Below are 12,568 nucleotides of genomic sequence, written 5' to 3'. Positions count from 1 at the left end.
CTGCATATTCCCATGCCAATGAGATTCTGGCAGTCCTAACCACCATATTACTAAGAAAACATTTAACCCACGTTGATAAAATAGAAATTACATTAGAAGTTATACAAGTGATTTGGGTACATTTGTAATAATTAGTACATATACATTTACATTGAGTTGATAAAAATAATCTTGAAGTCTACTGACTTTAAACTTAGTGAAGGGAATTGGATATTATTTTAGACTGAACTAATTCGGTAGTTATCTAAATTACTGATGAATGCGATGTTGCCTTCCCAAAATATAGGAGGTCTGATATCAATATTAAAACAATGTAGGTACTGGGCTGGAAAGCCTTCAAAAGCTGGCTAAATCTCTGCCCATAACACCATCTTGGGCCAGGATTCAGTATAGCTGGGAATATTCTAACTGTGTATGAGTGAACGCTTTTTGGAAACTTGTGTAACATGGGCAGGTAGCTATGTGGTGTTTGTGTAACACAAACCTAGTGAAAAGGCAGCAGAGGGCTGTAGAGTCAAAGGCAAGCATACAGTGAACGAGTGATAGGGGAGGTACTTGGTTTGTGAATTTTTACTACATTGTGATGTATTCTTTAAATAGGTGTATTTTCAACGCTTTCCTTAATTAGAGCGATGTTTTTGGCTGTCCCTTATTTTCAGTTTCCTCTGTCACTCACTATTTAAAGCCTACAAATTCCTCATGGACTTCCATTTCTGTGTTGGATACGGACACATTTACGTAGCTTCTAAGGCAGTGTACTGGATAAAAGACATCTAGTTGCAGATTCCTTTCCTTAGAATTTCCCCCAAGTGTCAGTCTGGATCTGGAGAATGTTCTCCTGCAGTATACCCCTGTGCGCCATTAGGTGGTGTAGATCGACTCTGCGTCCATCTCCCGCTCCAGATATGATGTTGCAGGTCTTATATAGGCACCACCCTAGCACTGATCGTAAGAAGAGTCACCCCTCAGTAATTTCTTTGACTCTTTTTCGACTTTTTGTCAAAGTTTTTTGAGTGTACACACTCCTGGTGCATCGAGGATGTCTTCGCCTAAGACCGTGTTCAAGCCCTGCGGATCCTGTCATTAGGCGATGTCTGTGATGGACCTGCACCTCCTGTGCCTGTGTTGTCTAGAACGTGACCACAACCCAAAGTCGTGCTCAGAGTGTGGGCCATGAATCCAAAAGTATTGAGGGAGTGGTCCCTAAAGCTCCTTGCGGCCCGACGCTCAGCTCCACGTCGCTACTGATCTTGGTCGGGAGGAAGGTCCTGAGGTTGGTCACGGAGCCCCCCTTCATCTTTGTCCTACTCCAAGTCCTCAGGACAGTCGGGTAAGTTGAGGCACAAGAAAAAGTCAAAGAAGAGCAAGCGTTCTTAGACTTCACCCCGTCCGTCTGCTGACGAGACAAGGGAAAAGGAGCATTGTCATTCTAGGCCTCTGTCCTCAGAGCCTGTGTCTGGGTCAGCTCTGCGCTTCCCTGAGTTCCCGGGAGCTGGAGCAACCCCTCCCCAACTCAGAGATTTATAAGGCCATGCTCCTCATCTTTGGGCAGTCCGACTCCGCTAGATCACCTTCGGGCCCAGCTGTGTCAGAAGGGGCCCCCTTGGGTTCAGTGCCGTTGTTTTCAGACTTGGCTCCAGGGGGTACCCATGGATCAGTTCCTGGATTGAAACCGGTGTCCATTGTACCATCTCGACCTTCCCCAATGCCAATTCCGATGTCAAAGCTCAACGCCACGCATTGCCCCCCGGGTGGCATCGACCCCATCCTCATTGCCATTTCCGACACAGTCAGATCACCATCTTACGACGCCAACTTCGATGAGTCCCTTGCCTCCCATGTCAGATTCTAACACTTGTTCTTTTGGGTTGGGGTACGGTGAGTAATGGGCAGGGTCTCTGGACCCTGTAGGATGCTAGCTACAAGACCCTTTGAACTGGCGTATGGACATGGGTGAAGCCAGTGGTCTGGATACTTCCCCTGACACTGGCATGTTTTCTCCCCCCACCGTGGCTTTGGAGGAGGGAGCATCCTATTCCGTGGTGGTGCGAAGAATGGCCCAGGTCTTGGCCCTCTAGAGACTTTCGGTGGTAGTCAGGAGTAACCTCCTGACAGGTGCTTCATCCTGGGGATTCATTCTCTCAACCCCTATTGCTCTTCAGTGAAGTCCTTACCAATGTCCTGCTGGGTACCTGGTCAAACTCAGCACAGGGGCTCCTGTGAACAGGACTGTCACCCGCTGCCATTGGCCTGCTCCATCTGACCCAGCATTCCTGACGTAACATCCCTCCCCGCGAGCTTGGTTTTCCAAGCCTCGACATCCCAGGGTGTGTACCCTTTCCGCACCCCCCGATAGGGAATCCAAGAGGCTGGACCAACTTGAGAAGATGTTTACTTCCTCCAGCCTGGCTATGTGGTCTGTGAACATCGCATGCCTTTTGGGCTGTTACTTACACATGCTGTGGAATACCCGCCCCAGGATGTTGTCTCCCACCTCAAGACTACGGTGGACCTCCTGCATTCACTGGGGTTCATTACAAACATGCCAAAGTCACACTTACTTACTCTCAGACACCCCCTTTTAATATAGCTGTTCTGGACTCATCCTCATGAGTGGCGAGTCCAGGATACTCAGGCTATGATACCAATGTTTCAGCCTCTATAGTGGGTTTCAGTGAGATGACTCTGAGACTGCTGGGCCTCATGGCCTCCTGCTGCTGACACATGCCAGATTGCATATGCGGGCTCTGCAGTGGGACCTGAAGTTCCAGTGAGCGCAGCATCAAGGTAATCTTTGTGACATGGTGCAGATCTCGGAGGGTATTGCACGAGATCTGCAGTGGTGGCTAACAAACCGCAATTGGGTCCGAGGCAGATCGTTTCCCTTCCTGAACCAAATCTGACAGTACTGACAGATGCGTCACTCCTGGGATGGGGCAGCCACCTAGGAGAGGCGGAGATCAGAGTCACCTGGTCTACCGTGCAGTCTGGATTCCACTTCATCCTGTTGGAACTCTGGGCGATCAGGCAAGCATTGAAAGCATTTCTTCCCTTTCTCAAGTGGAAGGTAGTGCAGGTGTTCACGGACAACACAATGAATCCAAGATAATGGCAGTTGTGTTGTTGCACACGTCCCATCTTGTCCCGTACACAAATTGTTTACAGATTTCTGCACAATCTGATATGGCTCCGACCGGCTGCAGAACCAATCACATACAAAACAACCACCAGTGAGAGGCAGATTGTATTGACATAATATCAATCCACAATTCCATGGGAGAACACGTTTAACTTCTCATATTATAGGTCCACTAATGGGAATTAATGCAAAATTTAGGTAGATGCCACAAAAATATTTTGCTTGTGAGTGTCCATTAACTTCATAATGATCATAAAACAATCCGCACAAAGGCTCAGCCAACGCGTTTCATCCATGTGGATGCAAAGAAAGGTCAGGCAATGTAGAAGAGAACCATCTCCAGATGGGCTGTACTCTGCATTAAAATGTGCTACGCATTGGCTAAAAAGCAACCCCCTGAAGGCTTGCTTGCTCATTCTACCAGACCTAAAACTGCGACCACTGTGTTAGCATGCAGAGTTCCAGTCCTGGACATCCGTCAGGTGGCAACACTGGCATCCCTGCCCACATTTACCGAACAATACTGCCTGGACAGTCAGGTCTGTAGGGATGGGCATTTTGCCCGTTCGGTCCTGCAGGACTTTCTGGTGTGATCCTAGTTCGCAGACCCACCCCGAGTATGGTATTGCTTGGGTATCTTTTCTGAGGTAAGGAATCTGCATCTAGATGTTTCTATCAGATGGACAGGCTACTTAATCTTGATAATGCATTATCTGGTAGAGATAATAGCTAGTTGCAGATTCCTTACCAACCCATCCATCCTCCCCGTTCTGCAAAATGATTTATAGGGACAGGGACATCCCTTTCACTGACCTAGTTTGATGCACCAGTGGTCAGTGTTCTTCATGCCTTCTGGCCCGGAAAGTCATGAAAAGAAACTGATGTCAGTGCAGCGGCGTAGTGCCTATATAGGACCCGTGACGTCGTATCCGGCGCGGACAAAAACAGACGTGGAGCCTATTGACACCACCTAATAGCATGCAGGGGTACTGCTCGAGAAAAATCTCCAGATCTAGACTTATGCCTGGGGGAAATTCTAAGGTAAGGAATCTGGAACTAGATATTGTCTCTACCAGATAAGGCAAGGGTACTCACAAACATTTTCCCAGGGGCCAAAAGATGTTGTCTGTTATGTGTCTGAGGGCCGCATTGATGTCAGCGGGGTGTGGTTGGGTGGGGGTTTTGGGGGGGGGGGTATTGGTTGTAAGGTGGGTGTAGATGAAACAAAGAATATACATGTAGTTGCTGAATTGCACAATTTGAAACTAGAAAACCTTGGATTAATCCTGGCTTCCCCACTTTACCAAATTGTGTGATCCTAGGCAATAGTTTTAATTCTCCTCCCTTCATTATTATCACATAAACAGGACCTAAAAAATACATGACTTCATGATGTCCACTGTACAAAAACGTCTCCTATGTTTGATTTAAAAAAAACAAAAAAACAAACAAAAAAAAAAACGATGATGTTTTACTTGTATAATAGGAACCCAGGTCACCCAAAGGGTGCACATAACAACCTACTTGGCACATTTCACTATTGGCATTGTCAGGGTAGGGGGAAGAATTGATGTTTCTAACTTCATGTTTGAAAACTATCCCTTTTAAAATAATACTTCTCAATTGTAAGGAAATGCCTCCTTGGCATGGTTACCCCCTGACTTTTTGCCTTTGCTGATGCTAAGTTATGACTTGAAAGTGTGCTGGGACCCTGCTAACCAGGCCCCAGCACCAGTGTTCTTTCCCTAAACTGTACCTTTGTCTCCACAATTGGCACAACCCTGGCACTCAGGTAAGTCCCTTGTAACTGGTACCAAGGGCCCTGATGCCAGGGAATGTCTCTAAGGGCTGCAGCATGTCTTGTGCCACCCTAGGGACCCCTCACTCAGCACATGCACACTGCTTCTCAGCTTTTGTGAGCTGGTGGGGAGAAAATGACTAAGTCGACATAGCACTCCCCGCAGAGTGCCATGTCAACCTCACACTGCCTGTGGCATACGTAAGTCACCCCTCTAGCAGGCCTTACAGCCCTAAGGCAGGGTGCACTATACCACAGGTGAGGGCATATGTGCATTAACACTATGCCCCTACAGTGTCTAAGCAAAACCTTAGACATTGTAAGTGCAGGGTAGCCATAAGTGTATATGGTCTGGGAGTTTGTCAAACACGAACTCCACAGTTCCATAATGACTACACTGAAAACTGGGAAGTTTGGTATCAAACTTCTCAGCACAATAAATGCACACTGTTGCCAGTGTGCAATTTATTGTAAAATACACCCAATGTGCATCTTAGAGATGCCCCCTGAAAACATACCCGACGTCCAGTGTAGGCTGACTAGTTTCTGCCAGCCTGCCACACGCCGGACATGTTGCTGGCCACATGGGCAGAGTGTCTTTGTCACTCTGTGGCCAGGAACAAAGCCTGTACTGGGTGGAGGTGCTTCTCACCTCCCCCTGCAGGAACTGGAACAGCTGGCGGTGAGCCTCAAAGGCTCACCCCTTTTGTTACAGTGCCACAGGGCATCCCAGCTAGTGGAGATGCCCGCCCCTCCGGCCACTGCCCCCACTTTTGGCGGCAAGGCTGGAGGAGATAATTAGAAAAACAAGGAGGAGTCACCCACCAGTCAGGACAGCCCCTCAGGTGTCCTGAGGTGACCCTTACTTTTAGAAATCCTCCATCTTGTGAGTGGAGGAATCCCCCCATAGTATTAGGGATGTGCACCCCTCCCCACAGGGAGGAGGCACAAAGAGGGGGTAGCCACCCTCCAGGACATTAGCCATTGGCTACTGCCCTCCCAGACCTAAACACACCCCTAAATTTAGTATTTAGGGGCTCCCCAGAACCTAGGAAACTAGATTCCTACAACCTTAACAAGAAGAAGGACTGCTGACCTGAAGCCCTGCAGTGAAGACGGAGACAACTGCTTTTGCCTTAACCTTACCGGCCTGTCTCCCTACTTTGAAGAAAACTGCAACAGCGACGCATCCAACAGGGACCAGCGACCTCTGAAGCCTCAACCAAGGACCAAGAAACTCCAGTGAACAGCGGCCCTGTTCAACAATCTGCAATTTTCTTGCAACAAAGAAACAACTTTAAAGACTTCACGTCTCCCGCTGGAAGCGTGAGACTTTCCACTCTGCACCCGACGCCCCCGGCTCGACCTGCAGAAAACCAACACTTCAGGGAGGACTCACTGGCGACTGCGAGCCCGTGAGTAGCCAGAGACGACCCCCCTGAGCCCCCACAGCAACGCCTGCAGAGGAAATCCAGAGGCTTCCCCTGACCGCGACTGCCTGTAACAAGGGACCCGACGCCTGGAACCAACACAGCACCCGCAGCCCCCAGGACCTGAAGGAACCGAACTCCAGTGCAGGAGCGACCCCCAGGCTACCCTCTGTCTAGCCCAGGTGGTTGCTACCCCGAGGAGCCCCCCTGTGCCTTCCTGCGTCGAAGAGACCCCTGGGTCCCTCCATTACTTCCTATCTAAAACCCGACGCCTGTTTGCACTCTGCACCCAGCCGCCCCTGTGCCGCTGAGGGTGTACTTTCTGTGCCTGCTTGTGTCCCCCCCTCCCCCCAGTGCCCTACAAAACCCCCCTGGTCTGCCCCCCGAGGACGCGTGTACTTACCTGCTGGCAGACTGGAACTGGGGCACCCCTGTTCTCCATTGAAGCCTATGTGTTTTGGGCAACTCTTTGACCTCTGCACCTGACTGGCCCTGAGCTGCTGGTGTGGTAACTTTGGGGTTGCCTTGAACCCCCAACGGTGGGCTACCTTGCACCCAACTTTGAGACTTGTAAGTGTTTTACTTACCTGTGCACTTAACCTTTACTTACCTCCCCTAGGAACTGTTGATTTTTGTACTGTGCCCACTTTTAAAATAGCTTATTGCCATGTTTGTCAAAACTGTACATGCTATTGTGATTATTCAAAGTTCCTAGAATACTTGAGTGAAATACCTTTCGTATTACTTGTAAATCTTGAACTTGAACCTTAAAATAAACTAAGAAAATATATTTTTCAATATAAAAACCTATTGGCCTTGAGTAAGTCTTTGTGTGTGTTCCTCATTTATTGCCTGTGTGTACAACAAATGCTTAACACTACCCTCTGATAAGCCTATTGCTCGACCACACTACCACAAAATAGAGCATTAGAATCATCTCTTTTTTGCCACTATCTTACCTCTAAGGGGAAGCCTTGGACTCTGTGCACACTATTTCTTACTTTGAAATAGTATATACAGAGACAACTTCCTACATCAATCCGCTGATATAATCTGATGTACTGAAGTGAGAAGGTTCTGCATGTTAATTAAATACACTGTTTGAATTTTGAGTCTTTATCATATGTTTGCACTTTGCTGCAAGATTACTTTAAAATGAAAGTGCTCCTAAAGTTAAATGATGCAGGACTTAAGTTACCTCCTTTTTTTAACACTAATAATGCTTTAAACAAATGCTTACCTGTTTCTTTAACATCATTTTTTATTGGTAGCATCTATTAGCAGAGTGCTGCTGTGCACCAGGGGGCCACATGTCAAGGTTGAGAGGGCCGCATGTGGATCCTGGGCCTTACTTTGAGTATCACTGAAAAGGCGTTAACCAAAGGTAAGTAACTAGTCCTTCAGAAGTTCTCTATTAGACCCACTTCCAGCCAGATAACTTTCTGAACAGAAAAACTCTCTGGCCCCTTGCACTGCTCAACAACTACAATTATGCCCTTCTGTCCGGTAGCGGGCCTGGAGATTTTAAGAGGTGTCCTTGTTCTTCTAAAAACACCTAATCTCGACCTTTTTTTTTTTTTTCCAGTTATAGTCCCGTCACAGTTTTACCTGTTGCTGCCAAAATGTTAGAATCCCTTGTCAAGCAACTCTTCCATTATTTGGAAGAGAACAATATTATCTGAGTCACAAATGGGCTTTCTGCTGAATTGCAGCAGAAAGCTACTCTTGCTAGTTATTGTTAATGATCTCTTTTTGGAGACGAATAAAAATCAGTGTAGTGTCTTGCAATTGCTAGACGGATCTGAAGCTTTACTTGCCTGGAGCTTTCCAAATGTACTTGTTCCCTTCCATTCATCACTTTTAAGAAGCTACTTGTTCAATGGCATGTTTGGCTGAAGATGCTCATGCTCTGCATACTCTGGCCATCTAGTGTTGAGTGTGAAGTTGTGCAAGTTGTTTTTCTTCGGAGACGTTTTTCGAGTGACTCATCCTGTCAGTGATAATGCGAATAGGCATCAACTCCATTGTTAGATAGTTTTCTCTTTACCATCGGATTCGGATGTGTGTGCCTTTTCTCCGTGTTTCTATTTTTTTTTTTTTTTTAATGGTTCGCCCTTCATCTGTATTGCGTTGTTACTGTTCCTGTTTCTTACTTCAGCACCTGGATGGAAAATCACACAGATTCAAACCCATTCGACCCAAGCCCATTCAGGGCACCGCCCTTTGGGACTTACCTTTGACATCCATAACGCTTTTCCCAACAATGCTCCACTAGTAATGGAACTCGCGCCCTTTAGTTGTTGTCCACATTACCACGTGAAGTACCCACAAACAGATCATCACTTAGTGTGCAATTTGTGCCTGTCTCCGGACCACAAGGAATGTGACTGCGATGTGTGCAAGTCCTTCAGGTCCAAGAAAACCCTTCTGGACTTTAGAATTCGTCACCTCGAGATGTCTCACAGAGCCACCAACAACACACTCAACATATTCAGTGCGGAGCATCCCCTGGAGCAGCCATCCGTCAAAGAAGGGAAAGCCTTCTCTATCAACAAAAGCTCCAGATCCAACCTCAAGGTTGATATTGAAAGGGAGGAAATTCCATCGGCTCAGCCTGTGAGTACTGCACTCCCTGCCCTCCAAACCAAGCCGACCAAGAAAACTTCTGCTTCCCTGGTCGCAGAAACTGATGTCCTCCTGTCCATTACTGTTGTCTGGCAATACTCGGCACCAGAAAACCACTTCGGACACCCCATCCTCAGGCCTGGTGCCAAAAGCACATGTGAAGCCGAAACCTACGGCATCGACCTGCTCATACCAAGACCTGTGTTTGGTGCCGACTCCACCTTAGGTGCTGGCCTGCAGTGGATTTTGACCACCTTGACGCCAAGGCTTCTCCCCTCCAAGCTGAGATCTTGGAAGTTGAATACCTTGGAGCTGAAAATTAAAAAAAGAAGCTCTGCTCCTGATCCACCAGTGGAGCCCATTCTGCACAAGCTGCAGGAAAAACTGGACAGAAGATCCATATAAAAATTGGGGCTGGACCTATATTTGTGACAGCTTCCTCTCCACCACCACCAAAAAGGAAGCTCACCTTTGAGGAAGTGTTGGACATGCCACTTCCTCCTAGAAGGAAGACTGTGGACAAAGCCACCACCATAGCCTATGTTTCACATCCCTCAACACCTCCACCATTACCACATTCTACTCCACCACTATTTGCTCCTTGAGGACCCTTTAGAAATATCACCACACGGGTCACCACACTCAGATACTGGTGGGTACTGGGGAGGGCCGCAAGGAGACGTACTTGAGACACTCGATACAGATCCCCCATGTAGATACAGATCCTGACCTTTACTCCGCTCACCCTTCCCCCTCCCTGAGGACGCTACTTCTTAAGAGGTCATAGCTAGGGTCACAGCCTTTCACAATGTGGAATTCCACAAGGAGCCACTGGAGGATGACTTCCTTTTTGATACAATGTCCACTACACACAGGGCCAGATAGTATTTACCCCTGTAAAAGGGGTATGCTTCAAAATACCAATTACATTTTTAAAGACCCTATTAGAGCTAGGGTTGTGACACCTAGGGTAGACAAAAATTATAAACCTGCACCATCGGACCTTGTTTTTATCACAGAGCTACCACCACACTCTAGTTGCCACAACAGCATGCAAAAAAGCATACTCCCAAGCCACTGGAGACACACCTTCTCCAGACAAGCAGAGCAAAAGGATAGTCACACTGCAGGAAAAATGGTTGCAGGTCAGGCTGCTAACCTCTGGCGTATTGCCTATTCTCAAGCTCTCCTAGCGCGCTATGATCGTGCTCATTGGAATGAAATGGAAAAACTACTCAGTATCTCCAAGAGGAACATAAAAAACACAGCCATCAGTTTACTTTTGGAGGGAAAAGCCAGCTCAAACTCCTCCATATGGTGTGCGTTAGATGCGGCAGACACTGCAGCAAGGGGAGTAAACTCGAGTTTTTTACTTAGGCATCATGCCTGGCTCAGGATCTCTCGGTTTAAACCTAAAGTTCAGCGGGCTGTCCTAAACATGCCTTTTGATAAGGAACACTTGTTCGGTCATCAGGTAGACTCTGCTTTAGAGAAAATAAAGAAAGACACTGAGACAGCTAAGGCCATGGGGGGGACTTTTCGTCAGCCAGCTTACCTTGGGGTCTACAAATCTACCTCTTCAGAGACATCCACCTCCCAACAAAAACATCCCCAAGGTTCCTATTTGAAAAGCTACTACCATGGCTCCCTCCAAGGCAATAACACCAAGGATAGAGGTAAAGGTGCCTCCACCCTTGAAGCCACTTTCTCCACCAAACAGTGACCACCCTATCCCACAGATCACATAACATCTGTCGAGGGCAGACTGCAGCATTTCTTTCCAATGCCCCTTCTTAGCATGCTACATCATAGGGTTTTTTCCTGTTCCGTTACCGAACGGGGTGTGCTGCTACCAATGAGAGGCACATGAGCACTAGGTGGCTTCTACCAAATAATGATTGTATTGGGCGTTTGGAATTTTTGTTAGAAGATTAAAAATACATGCCTGATAAGACATCATTAGTTGTATTCAAATTTTCATGCGGTAGGATTAAAAAGTGAAAGATATGTTAGAAATTGGTGGTTTGAATGGCCCCCATTTCAGGACCAAGGGACTTAATTCCTAATACCTCTTCTTAAATAGCAACATGAAGACACTGCACACACTTTCCATGCTACAAAGACTGTTTCACCCAATTGGTAAAGAAAAGTTATATCTAGTTGGTAGTGATTTTGTTTCATGCCTGTAATTAATAATTGGGAGAAATAAGTCAGGTCTGTGGTAGCCATAATCCCTATCCCAAAACACCCCACTCTGTGGGCAACTCTATTGGGAAAGAACACCGGGTTGTCATAGTGTTTATAGTGAGCACTTCTAGGCACAAAACGGTGAGCAAACCGTGATTTTAAAGAAACTACACTGTGGTAACAGAGAGACAACGCGTAAGTGCACAATACAACACGTAATCAAAGACTAATACATACATGTAAAAAGTATAGGGTTTGCCCCTTGGATCCCTAACTCTTTTCTCTTTTTTCTCTTGCCCAAAAAGAATTATATCCCATAAGTAGTTGCAAGTGGTTTAATAATTCCACCTCTAAAACAATATATGTTTTCACAAATCTACGAGGTTACAGCATTATACCACGTACTTCATACTGACACTGTAACTAGTATTGCCCACAGAGTGGGGTGTTGTGGGATAAGGATGATCTCTACTACAGACCTTTCTGAACCTTCAATACAATCATAATTTTGTAGTAACCACCTAGTGCTCCTGTTTCTCTCATTGGTAGCAGCACGCCCCGTTCTGTAAAAAACAAAAACAAAAACTGAGAAGAAACCCTATGATGAAGCATGCCACCAAGGTGGGTGAGGTGAGGGTTTTACATACAAAAAGCTAAGTGCTTTTTGCCTGTAGGAGATAGAAAAAGTAGATGGAAATGAGTCTATAATAGTGCTTGTATACAGTAGGGCTCTCTTTGTTCTGACATGTTAGCAATTGGGAGGACAGGCCCTCCTGAAAAAAGCCACTTACTGCCCCCTTTTTAAAGTGCATTCCATCATAACAAACAAGTAGGTATTAGCCATTATCCAGCATGGCTGTTGTCTGGAGCTCATTACTACAATGCTCCGTATTCCACCTCATGCTCACAGGTTAACACAGGAACATCAAGCATTACTGAGGCATCAAATGGGCTATAGTACCCGTTGCTCCTTAAAATCAGGGCTCAGGAGTATACGCACAGTACTTCCTAATCCCCAAAAAGGACTGGTCTTTAAGGCCAATTTTAGATCTCAGGACTTTAAACAAATGCATTCTATCAGAGCACTTCCACATGGTCACCTTACAGGGCGTCATTCCACTTCTTCAACAGGGCAACTTTATGGCATCCCTAGACTGAAAGGATGCCTGTTTCCACATACCAATACACCCAGCTCATCGCAAATGCTTAAGGTTTGTCATAGAAGGCAGACATTACCAATTCAAGGTTCTCCCACTCGGGGGAAACTACTGCACCCCAGGTGTTCACCAAATGCCTAGATGTGGTAGTAGCTCATCTTCGCAGACAAAATATCCACATACTCTCTACCTGGATTATCAAAGCCAACACTCGTCAGGAGCAGCAACACAC

General features: G+C 46.6%; 1 protein-coding gene across 1 annotated transcript in view; it reads left to right on the top strand.

The window, feature by feature from the left end:
* The window catches only part of LOC138263236 (transmembrane 9 superfamily member 2-like), a 696,131-nt gene that overhangs the window by 444,420 nt on the left and 239,143 nt on the right, over positions 1-12,568 (top strand). The window lies entirely within an intron of this gene.

The sequence above is a fragment of the Pleurodeles waltl genome, chromosome 2_1 (genome assembly GCF_031143425.1).
Source record: "Pleurodeles waltl isolate 20211129_DDA chromosome 2_1, aPleWal1.hap1.20221129, whole genome shotgun sequence".
Lineage (NCBI taxonomy): Eukaryota > Metazoa > Chordata > Amphibia > Caudata > Salamandridae > Pleurodeles > Pleurodeles waltl.
The sequence above is the reverse complement of the archived record's forward strand: the minus strand, read 5'-3'. Positions and strand labels throughout refer to the sequence as shown.